Here is a 13,014-nt window from a genome sequence, read left to right on the forward strand (position 1 = left end):
TTAACAATCATCCAATCCCTCTCCTCACAGTCAGCTGATTCATGCACTATATTTTTTTCCCCTCTTCTTTAGGATTTACCCTTAAATCTGAACATAGCCACAAATCATGACTTCATTCAAACAGTAAAATGAAAATCCCAAAATAAACTGCATTAACCTTTTAAGCAGCCATTAATGTCTGTTACTCTCTTTCTACATCCTCTACGTTTTACGGTCACTATGAATTTTCAGTGCCTCGAACACCCCCACGGCAACAAAACTTCACAACACATTACACAGTCTTATTAATTTTTCCACTTAAACTGTCAAAATTAAAGAGCTTAGGCTGTGAGTGGGCTGCTTAACGAGTGAATAAGCATAAATGAAGCCAACAAAGTAAGCTCAGTGAGATTTTGAATTCTTAGTGGGCAAAAGAGACCCATGCTTGTATTACATACCCAAATCGGTTGCAGCACAGAAGAAAAACTGGAGTGTGTCAGCTCATAGTCTTCTCATCCACAGTAGTACAGTAGTTCATTCAGGTAAAGATATCCTCCTCTGTCGATCTGCTTTTGGCTCCAGGTAAATAATAATAACAACAATCACCCAGCAGCACTGGGTTAATCAGACACGAGTACAGGTTTTAAATAAAAGCAGCCGGTCGCAGAAACTGGGGTAAATTAGAAGCTGCATATGTCGCAGTTCCTTTCCCCCCCATTTAACTTCAGGAATTGACTGGATCTAATTGTGCGACCTGCGGTGATTGCGGTGATCAGCGTCGCTCTCCAGCAGACACAGCAAGGTGGTCAGTGGTTTGCGGTGTCTTCAATTAAACGGGTCCCAAAATCAATGCTCATCTCCTGTGCATGTCCAGAGAGAACCGGCGTCTTTCCCCCTTTCTTTCTTTCCTTTTCTCCCCGGCTACCTGTGAAGGTTAAGGCGCAGACGAGGTGAACCCAAAAAGAGACATGCGTGTCCCATTATGTTTCAAGTTCACGGAGCTCCATCAATAATCAGACTCAAGGTTAAAAAGAAAGAAAAAAAGATCACGAGGACATTTATGAAAAAGACAACAAAAAAAAAGCCTACAACAAAAAAGGTGTAAAAGCTCAGAGTCGATCCCACTTAGAAACACCAGCCTTACGGCTGCTCAGTGTGACACGGATGCGCAGCGTGTGTGTGGCGTTTATCCTTGCACTCTCACTCCCAGAGCAGAATATCTTGCACTAACTCTGTGTAAACCCATAGGAGGGGTTGGCGATGCACACCACACCGACTAACCACCCCGCACCCCCACCCGGCCGACCCTCGTCATTGGACACCGCCCCTCGCTTTCAATGGCGTTGGCAACCCGAGCGAGGACGGGATTGGCCCGATGTCACGTCACTTAAAGCGAACCGGAGGGCTGTCCGCGGTGAGATTCTCCGCGAAGATGCTGCAGGCTGAAGAGACGCTTAACCAAAAACCCCGTGGCTGGGCTGGAGGAGGAGGATGACGACGATGATGATGATGAAGCTGCTGCTGATGATAGTGTAAAAAAAGACACTGGGAGAAAAGAATAAAGAGATAGTGGATGTCCTCTAGCTTTTATAGTGTGTGTGTGATTATATAAAAGCAGATAACACTCATTGGCTCTAAAGGGACGCATCAAAAGCATACGCCAACCTGTTAGGCTGTTGTCAGGTAGGCTACAATAGCCTAATTGGGGTGGACATAAAAGCCACTAGACTGAAGCACATTAGAAAGATGCGCTATGGCGGTTTCCCGTGCATATTGACTTGCCAAGAATAAACACTGGCATATACAATACAAGCCTTGTGTGAGAGTCAGTTATAATTGCACTCTAAACAGAGAATCCGTTGTCTAAGCATGTTTGCGCCGGGTGCATATTCACGCTCCGTCCACCGCACTTAGCACCCTGCAGCCAGTCGTCAGCATTTGTTTATGAGAAATAACCTTGACAGTTATCCTAGTCATCAAGGCTACAAAGCCGCGTGTGGCCGGAGTTCTTGGTTTAACGGGTGAATTGCACTTCTTATTTTAAGTTTACTGCCTCTTGCTGTGGTGCTCCGAGGAGTCTGTGGCGTGACTTTGGAATAAACGCAGATGACCTTACGTGACAAGTTTCAAAGCAACAAGAGGCTGAACTGTTCCGAGTCGCCCCGAATGTTATAAGGTAAGTAGAAAATAGCAATTTCATAAAATGCAAATCAGACTGAGCCATACAGATCCAGACATCATTTATTACCAGCTTCCATCCAATCATTACTTAATTTCAATGCAGGAGATAACCCTCAATTTAAGCCTGGGCTCAGTGCTGTTGCTGTTGCTGAGAAATGGCAAGCTGTTGAGCTCAGTGCCTGTCGTGGTGAACACTGCCATCTTGAGGTGGACTTTCACAAACGCCTCAGCTATGATTTGAGCTTCAAGTCTTAAAACATGATCAGCCACGCAACCCTGGGTCAACTTAGCGTGACAACTAAGACAACATAGTGCATCATCGGCAGCTCAGAGGAAGAAGAAACAATGCGTGAATGGGAAATCAAGCAAAATGAGAATATGCCCCAGTTTGGGCAAGTGGTGATGAAAGTGATGCAAAGGACATTAGACCGGCACAGTTGAGGTGAGAACTAGGCTGCCAATGTCTCTTGAGAGGCTGGCTTATTGCCTGGTCAGCAGTCCATTAGCACAACCAACCTGGTGGCCTGACCTTTCTGCCTCTGGGTGCAGCCGTCACTGTCCTTAGCTGGAAGGGAGCAGCTAAAGGAGTGATCTGTCACTTCAGCTTAAAGCTGGACACCCTGATGTAGAAAGAAAAGTGACAACATAACTGTCTGTAGTGGTGAAACACTTTCTTGCTCTGCTGGCCAACTGCAGTCATTAGGAACTCATCACCTGCCTTTAGTTGCTCTCTGGGAACCTGTGTGGTATGTGTGTCCTGGATTTTTTTCTTCTTTATCTGGAAAATGAGAAATATGCTTCGATTTGGTAGAAATTTCCACCTTTGTCAAGTCTCTAAGGTATCTGTGTGGGTGATGCAAGTGAATGAGCAGTAATTAGGAGTATTGGACAAAAAGTAAACCAGAAAGCGAAAAATACCCATATTGTGAAGCAACTGTTAAAACATTGGTATTGATTACCAACCCTATCAGAACTCCACACAAGAAATGTGGACATTTCGTTCCATGGCTTAGTAAAACTTTTTTATCCTCACAGATGTGTTAAATGTCACACGATGGTGATATAAACACTAGACAAGGACAAAGTTAGTAGCTGTATGGCTGATAATTCCAATTCTACCAGAGCTCTAGAGTCTCTTATCATCTTATTAAGCCTGTTTTAAATCAGCTAAAGCTTATGTTTCTGCCAGTCAAGTCACTGACAAGTGATGAATAATGTAGTTTGTTAATATGTAATGTAGGTCTTACCTCCTACAAACTCACGTCGAAGAGAGAGCCCAAGGGAAGTGTCCAAACCTTAGGCCCTATGATTCCCCATATACCAGGTGAAGTCAGTCAGATTATTCACCTTATTGACTTGTTCTTACTCTTGAATTGGCTTCATGAATAATACAAGGAACAAGTATGTGTATTTTTCGTGTGTGTCAAAACACAAGATCAAACAAGTAATATCTATCTATCTATTTAAACTTAAAGGAGGTCTGAGTATAGCTGGAGGTGGATGGTAATAAACACAACTTCTGTGTTGATAGAAGTAAGGAGCAGCAAACATGGCTGAGGGCTGTAATCAGCAGGGTTAAGCAGCAGTTTTTCTGTAATTACATCTTAATTATTTAATATGAAACTTCTTCCTTTTATTTAAAGAAATGCGGAGGAGAAACAATTTGGGAAATTTAAACTTTAAAAGCACTATTGGGGTAAACATAATTTGGGTAATTTTCTGTTATGGCCCTCACTAGTACAAGTGAGAAAATCTATGCTGGTTGGTGAGAAGCAGTATTAATAAGAGGCCAGCTCAGAGTGTGAAAGCTCTTTAACAGTCAGTGATGTCTTTTCCAGCACACTGTGAACAGGGTACACAGTGTAAGCGTCTATATTATTTGGAAAAACATGCTTTCCCCATACTCTAATGACTGCTGAAAATTTTCACTACTTTCCATCGCAGTTCACGTAATCAGCTGACTCAGGCAAAACATTAGTGAGGCTATTATCACACAAGCTGAATCCTTCTGTTTGAGGCGCTCTACCACCTGCCAGCTAAACAAATGTGCGCAGAAACTGACTTGTGCAATAATCAAGTCTTTAGAGGGTATTTACTCAGTGCCGGAACTGCTTTGTGTTACTCAAGTCAAAATGTTGGGCTGCATTTACAAAGATGAGGTCGTCTACCTATGTTTTGTATAAATAGAAACCAATAATTTTCTATTTTATCTCAGCTCGCTCTTTCTCTTGTTCCACTGAGAAGACTGGTTTCATTTGTACTTTGTCAAAGAGCCACTGCAACCGCTGATGAAAATTTAGGCCTTTTTCCTTAAATGCCTTTTGCTAGTGCGACTTCTCTCCAGAGTGGTAATGACCCGGTGGATAATTGGCATCACGCATGCTGTGGACCCTGAATACTAATCAGATCTTCTAATCAGGCATCTCCAACTTAAAAATCCAAATACATGGGAGTGAACTGAATAGGAAATGCATATGATTTTCTTTGGAACAGATTTCACTGTATTCAAATCTTTGAATTCCCCCAAGGAATTTGCCTTATATCACTTAACAAGGCTGTAACAAGGTGCTTTGATTTGTATTGAGACAGAACTTTACACCTGTGAGTTTATGAGTTAAAATATAAATGCTTGCTCAAGGTAATTGTTTTGATTCACCATATGGCAACCCCAAAGATATCCCGTAGTTGCTACTGAGCCCTCCTAATTACTGCAAAACCATTTTCATGCACACAGCACATCCGTTACTGCCTTATGGTTGGCATTTTGGGAGGTATAATGCCATTCATGATAATCCCTTGAATATTGAAGAAATGCCTCTTCTGTCTTCAAACCTTCCCTTGGACTGTAATTTGCTCTCTCCCTTTGCTTTCTGTCTCTCCCCATTTTTTTCTTCTCCCTGACACATTTGAATCACATATCACTTTCCAGACTGTGCACCGAAAAAGGTCAAACATTCCCTCCCATTCTCTTTTCTTACTGATGTGAAAGCCAGAAGGCTGCCTGTAGTAGCTGAAATAGATCCTGGTCAAACCAGGGAAAGAGAGTCGAGCAAGATCCCTCTCTGCTCAGTGCACAGGCTGATTTGACCTTGTGCAGTATGAATGAAGCAATACAAAGTTATAAGATACTTGACTGCGCTCAAATACCAGTACTTTTTTTTCCAGATCACATCAAATTGATTTGGATATTTTTGACACGGGCGATCTTGCACTCAAAGGTCATCTTTATTCGTAGAAGCTTTAACTATATGTGTCAGGTGATCCTGAGTTACATTCTCAGATTTCTTTTTGTTTGTCCCGAGTAACTCGTTTACATAAATGCAGGACTCCACAAGCTGGCTTTGAAGTGTCAGTTTATTTCTACACGATTACTATTTTTATAGCCCCTGTGCAATTAAATACCATTTCCTCAGAGGTTTGATGTCACTTATCTTTTATCAGGCTGCGAAATTTCTAGACTCCAGCCAACTGTGACATATTTAATGATTCCATACAGTACTCGAGTACATACTTGGAGAACTGCAGCTTTAAAAAATGTCTGGATCAACATGAGTGTAACCTACATTGAACTAATTTATATCTTGTAGTAATTATGACTCTGACAGTGAGGATAGCTCATGAAGAAGAGAGGGGATGGCAAGAAAATGCCCACATGTTGTACATACTGAGACTCTAGTGTGTCATTCTAAAGGTCAGACTTCTACATGGCAGTTTTTTTATCATGCAGTAGCCAAGTGGCTTCACATTTACAAAAAGGGATCTGGCTAATTTATCATTTGCACAGTTATTCCAGTAATATACTGATTCCGTTCTGCATGAAAATGTGAGATACGAGGTAGTTAGGTGTGGTAGCGTTACTGGTTCCCCACTGTTTATTTCCCCCACACCGAAATGGATTAAATTAGTGTGATTGGGCTTTACTGTGAAGAAGGTTTAAGAATATTTTGCAGGTATTATTCACATTGTATTTGTGGACCAAATCCACTGAAGTGCTGAAATTTGAAAATTTGAATTAACAAAATTTGAAAACCAGGCAGTTTATAGCTTTGTTTCTTCACTTTATATTGTACTGTAAAAAAAAATTGTAAAAATAATCTTGAAAAGTTAAAGGGAAGACAGCCATCATACAGGCACACACTCTGCTAAATCTCAAGCTATAGCACTATATCTGCTGAATACCTGTCATCATTAAAGAATTTATGTTAATAAAGCCATTATGAGTAAAAATACAGTCTCCTATGAAAAATGCTAATATCACCCTGTAGGTGTCCAGTAATTGTTGCACCTAGATTTTTATGTAAAAAGGAGAAAAAAACCACCCACTTATCAGTTTTAATCATTGGTCTACAAGAGAGAATTGCCTCAGAATGAGGTGCCATAGATTTGTTCTGTAAATGCAAAAGAATATTTCTAATGTCGACAATGGACACTGGGGAGAAAACAGAAGAAGCGAATAAAAAGGACAAACTGTGTCTCAAACATAAGCAAATGACGCTTGTCAACAATGACCCAGACCTCTTCTTACGGCATTCATATAATGGGTTATTTATCAGTTTCAAACTAGTAAATATCCCATCAGTGCTAATCAAAACAGGCTTTTGTGTATTCTAAAAGTTGTTGTGGAAGTTGACAATAAATATGTGTCTGAGAAGATGACTAACGCATTTACCTCACAGCAGCTGCAATTTAATTTAATGCTACTTTGTTGAATGCATACTTTTTAACCATATGTCAAACTCCTTGACAAATTCCAACCATATGGTAACTATGCTCATTATTTCAAAATGAATAAATGTCATATTCTATTCGATATACATAGCTTTGTATTTTACACAATGTTGCATAATATTGTTTTAGTGTATCTGTATCTTAAGTCTATGTTGATTTAACAATCTACACACACAGAAATCACGTTGTTGGTGGGAAAGTTACGAATCTTTGTTGCTTGTTTGTTTTTTCTTAGCCTCTTCACATGCTAATGCTTGCTTCTGTTGAACAAATGCCAGGGTACCAACTCTACACATCATTTTACAGGCAACACAAGCTCTTAGCATTCAAATCACTGGTCAAAATGATACGGTATAATCAGTGACAACATACAATTAATGTTTAGCAGATGACACAGAGAATGGAAAATGCCACTCTCCCTCATGTCCACATTTTCAAAAGCACAGATTCAGCTAAGAAAATAATGTCATGTGTTGTTGTTATTCATTCTGTGTGGCATGATGTTTGACGCTGGGGACTGCCAATAAATCCTTTTTGCATGATGAATATAGCAAGCAACCCCACATGACTGACAACTTTGAGGGTACCTGAAGGATAATTCTTGCCTTTTCATATGTTCATGTCTGGTCTCATTCAGCTGTAAAGACTTGTCAATTGAAAGAACCCATACTTGGCGTGGAGCAAAAACACATACCCATACACTGTGGCTGACATCGCCTATGAAAACTTGCAAGGCGGAGCAAAATTTTATGAGTAGCTCCTGATTTATATTAAATCTTGAAGTCTTCGAAGTCTATCTTTGTGCCAATCAATGTTTTATCTAGCGATTTACCTCTTTCACTCTATATTGTACTGATCCGCTGGCCTGTGTAACATCTTCACCAGCTTAGGTAGAAAGCCATATTCTTGGATGTTACAGGCAACATGAATGCTATTTTCAGGCATAGTGACCCTGCGAGATCTAAACACTGCTATTCTCTGGTTCCACAGAAGAGCGCAGAATATTCCAACCATCCATCCATGCATCGATCTATTTTCTGCCTCGTATCCAGGTCGTGATGGCAACAACTTAAACAAGGTACCTTTCACTGAAAACCATTTTCTATTTTATCCTTAATAGATATTTAAACTTAACCTTTACCTCCAGCCGTTAATGGGCTGCAGCTGGTGGAGATCTGGAAGAGGAATCACAGGTGCAGAGTGATGCATTTCACTTTCTTCATCTTCAGATTTTCATTTCACAACCTGGGACAAGCAGCGAGACTGCTCAGTGGGGATTCGCACGGATGTGTGACTGTAATTGTTTCCTAATGAGTTCCCTTTTTTCACTAATTGAGGATCACATTCTATTGCAACCTATGGTTTATACACACAAACATCAGCAAAATGTTACCACAACTGTTGACTAATGAATTGTGTTCTTCCCTGGAAACATTCCTAATATAAACTCGCATACTCAGTGAATTACATGACCCCCTTTAGTTTGCTTTGTCTGTCAGACTGCAGTCACTTAGCAATCTTTTTTCCAGCCTCTAGTTCTTTAAGAGATATACCGTACATGTCAGGGTCCTGGGACTGGGCGACCCAGGATCCCTGGGCAGTCATGGACCTGCGTATTATTATTATGTATTTTTGGTGTCGTTTCTCCTTCTCTGTGCGTGTACATATGTGTGTTTCTCTGTGCTGTGTTAGTCTGTGTCCCACTCATATGTTTAGGCGAGGTATGGGTGTGTATGTCTGCGGGTGTGCCTGGAGGATGGAGCTCGGCCACCTGCAGGCCTGAGGGGTGTGGCCCTGCGGAGGGACTGGCCACACCCGAAGCCACACACCTGCCGCTGATCAGGGCTCGTCGGGGGAGCTACTTAGGAGAGTCTTGGAGCTCCCACCGACGCGGGATCATTGAGTTATCTTACCAAGTCAGTGTGTGTTAGCGTAGGTCTGTGCTGTGCGTACATGTGCTGGTTAGTGTTGACGGCTGCGTCTCTGGTTTCCCTACAGGAGGAGGAGTGGTCCGGAGAGGCAGCACGCACGGGGGTGCGGAAACACAACAGCGGGGAGCACGAGCACAGATATCGGAGGGAAGCACGCGCACGGGGTTCGAGGGAGCAACGGGGAGTTATTGTGTTTACAGCTTTCCACTGTAAATAAAGAGCACTGTTTGCATCGCAGAGTCTGCGTTTTGGGTCCTCCTTTCCCCACATCCCCACGGTCTGCCAGCCAGACCGTGACAGTACATATATTTCTGGACCTGTAAGTCTAAACAACAACCCTTCCAAAAAAATAAAGATAACTAGTTCAAGTCATAACAAAAACTGAATATTGTTAGGCATCTCACAAGCTTTTTAACCCCACAGTCAACTCACTGTTGACTCTGTAGCACAAGAGAAATCTGATAAAAAAAAAAATCCTTCCTAATTGTTCTCCTTTTGTGTCTCTCAGAGAAAATAATTCAAGGAAACTTTTAACGAGAAAACTTGGAGGGGAAAAGTAACATCTTGAAGAATTAAATAATCACATGATTAATACAAGTTCTCAAAAGAAAGAGTCGTCTCTGTGCAATGATGTGGACCTTATGCTTTTTATGAACTTTAAAGCTTGTGGCTTACTGCTCTCATGTCATATGTGAGTTTCAAAGGTTAAAGTAACCCCTGTGCCTGCAATTTGCCTACACATGGAAACTCCTTTAGAAGATTGTCTCTTTACTGTGAATTCACATTCAAAAAGCATTTTCCTACGAGAGATGTGTCTTAGTTTGTTTGGAGAGGACAGAAATTACATCATGCCTTCAAAGTTTCATTTTGGATGTCATGGATGTTCTGCTTGAATCATCCATGACTTTTTCTTGTTATTTAAAAATTTAGTCAGACATTTGAAATATAATCTAATCAATATGTTCCCATTTCAGTTCACCTGGATTAAAAAATTTATTTAAGTATAAATGAGTTATGCTTTTGGTTTAAAAATACTGTGAGAAATTGTAACTTTTTTGTATGCCAAAAAAATAATAAACTTGTCCATCAAAGTCATTAACCACTGAGCATGTCCGATAATCCTTCTTTTTGAAAGACAGTATTTGTTTGCAGTGACCCAAAATTTGTGGCCTGGACCATAAAATCATAAAAATAAAAATTAAAAATTAAAAAAAAGCATGTGTGTAAACTTCTATATGGTTTAAATGCCTTGTTTCAAACACAACTATCATCATCTGGTGACTCTCAGAAATCAGGTTTGAGACATTGCTTTGGTTTTTATTTTTTTAAGACTCAGAAGCTGTGTCCATCTTTTATACTACACTGTAAAAAAAAAAAAATCCTAAAAAAAACAGTATTCCGGCAGCTGGGGCGGTGAAATAATACCATAAAATAACAGAAAATAACTTTCTAATGAATAATACGGTTATTTTCAGTAATGACAATACACTTTGTTGCCCTAATTTTACATGGGATTTTTCCTTTTTCAAGTGCTTTTAAACATTAAATTAGGAACATTTTAATGTGATTAAACAATGAAATTACCTATAAACAAGGTCAATGAATGCGGCAATATGAATAATTATACGTAAATGTACAGAAATATACAGTTAACAGTTGGTTTAAATAATAATGGATTGCATGCCCGGGGACAGAGGCGAGGCTGCCATATCGCACCATTGGCCCCTCTGGTCATCACCAGTAGGAGAAGTGTCTTGCCCAAGGACACAACGTCCGAGAGTGTCCGAGCCGGGGCTCGAACCAGCAATCTTCTGATTACAAGGCGAACTGCCAACTCTTGAGCCACGATCGCCCTAAATAACAATAATAATAATTATTATTTGATGTAAAAAAAGTTTATACGAGTCATTTTATATATTTTTCCATAGCATTACATTTGAATTTAACAGTTCAATCTTTCAAATAATGGACAAATATTTGTGAAATTATGATACATTTGTGAATGTATTTTAACAATCTAAATATGCATATGTACAGACAAATATATTTAAAAACAAGAAAATTATGTTTTATTACATTTACAGTGATTTTACGTTAATTTACATTTGAAATGTTAAACCACAGTCTATTTATGTAAATTTAATGATATTCTAGAAGAACAGTACAAAACTGTAAAATACACAGTAAAATACTTTTATATTACAATTTATTTTTACAGTGTATCTATGGGTACTTTAGTGTTTACTTTAGTGTTTAGGCTGAATGCTAATCTTTGCTAGCATGCTAAGGTAGTAATAATAACCATGTCAGCATACTTGACATAGTTATTGTATTTATGTTACAAGTACTATAATCCTTGGTGTTGTAGTAGAATGAACAAACAAAACCAGCTGGCAGATTGACTGTGTCATCTTGACATACGTCTCTACCATAGCTAAAACTCTGACCAGTGTAAATAACATCTTCCCAAGTAGTCATCTTCTATTTCAGCTGAAATACATCTCACAATAGGTCTTACAAGAAACAGCAGTTAAGTAATACTCAGGCTGACTTTCAATGCAAAAAACAAAAATTGTTTTGTAACACTGGTTCAACATTGACAGCTTCAATTGATCTGTTTATCTCCAGTCTGTTAGATTCATTAAACAGGACATATTGATGCAATGGCAATCGCAGGGGCCAGGGAGAAGCCCATCTAGTAGAGTGCAGTGCAATGAAGACCTGCCTACTTGTCTGTCTTGCCGTGATTGGAGGATTGCAGCAATGCTCATATCGCTGACTTCCTGTTTGTGTTGTCGCTGTCAACTGTGTCATAGATAAGTGATCTGCAATAAATAACAAGACTGATGCTGACAGGACTGTTAAAACTATTTACTCACCTCGATAAGAAATGGTAACTGTGGCCATTACAGCTGTCTTGCACAGTGACTTAGACTATAATAATCAATTATTTTAAATAATGCAAGCATCTTCTATCCAGTAGCCTTTCTGAGAAAAGAAGTTCCTGATGCTTATCTACTGCAGTTATAGCACTGACACTGTGATAGTAATACCTAAACCCTGTGCTACACACATCACAGTAGTTCAAGCAGTGGCTCAAAAACTGTGTTTTTTCAGAAAGGCCTTTTTTTTTCAGGGTAGTAGTTCAGAAACAGGGTGCCACATTGGTGCAGTGGTTAGCACTGTCACCTAATACCAAGAAGGTTCTGGGTTCTATACCATCAGCTGGCTGAAGCCTTTCTTTGTGGAGTTTGAATGTTCTCCCTGAGTTATCTCTGGCTACTCTACCTTCCTCCTCCAGTACAAAGGGACGCTTCGTAGGTTAACTGATGATTCTAAATTGGCCATAGGTATGACTCTGAACATAAACTGTTGTTTGTCTCTCTGTGTTAGCCCTATGATGGACTGCTGACCTGTCCAGGGTGTACCCTACCTCTCAGACAGCTGGAATAGGGTTCACCCTCTTACTCCCTGTAACCCTGAACTCGATAAGCTGTAAAGAAAATGAATGGATGGACAGTTCTGAAACAGATGCAACAGTGTAAAGAAAAAATGCACTTCGGTTGGTTGTTAATAGTTAATAGTTAGGCTTTGAATGTGGTGGCAATGAGGTAAACAATGCATAGATTAGTGTTAACTATAACTTCCACGGCCCTCATTAGTGTTTATTCTGATAGTTTAGTTGCAGTTTTCCTATGTGGGTTTCTCCTGCATGCTTCTTTGGGTTACATGTGGAACACAAGCCACAACTATGGGAAAAAAGTGCATTTGTCACCTATAGTCACACTCCAGATGCGAAATGGAGACAGGAAAATTAGTCAAATTACCAACACATTCTCACCCCTAACTCCCCATAAAGTGTCATGGTCAGGACCCCTTGTCTTCATAACACACATGGAAGCAGTTAACATCATTACCCATTCACCCAGTTTTTCACCACTTGTCCAGTTTGAGATTGTCCAACGTACAAAGCAGTGCTGTGGAAAACATATAGCTTGACAAAAAGGCGTATAAACTGACAAATTTTGATGTTGGTAGTATCGTGGTGGGTGTACAAACAAAAAGCCTTTAAACTTGAAGATTTTGTGTAGGACACTTGTTTTTAGATGTTGGCAGATTAACTTTAGGAATCAAATACTTGGTTACATCTAGCTACTATTATCATGGTTTGGGGTAAAATGTGTACACACACATG

Source organism: Diplotaxodon limnothrissa, linkage group LG1 (genome assembly GCF_057381915.1).
Source record: "Diplotaxodon limnothrissa isolate DT_005_m linkage group LG1, D_limnothrissa_male_GT1.1, whole genome shotgun sequence".
Lineage (NCBI taxonomy): Eukaryota > Metazoa > Chordata > Actinopteri > Cichliformes > Cichlidae > Diplotaxodon > Diplotaxodon limnothrissa.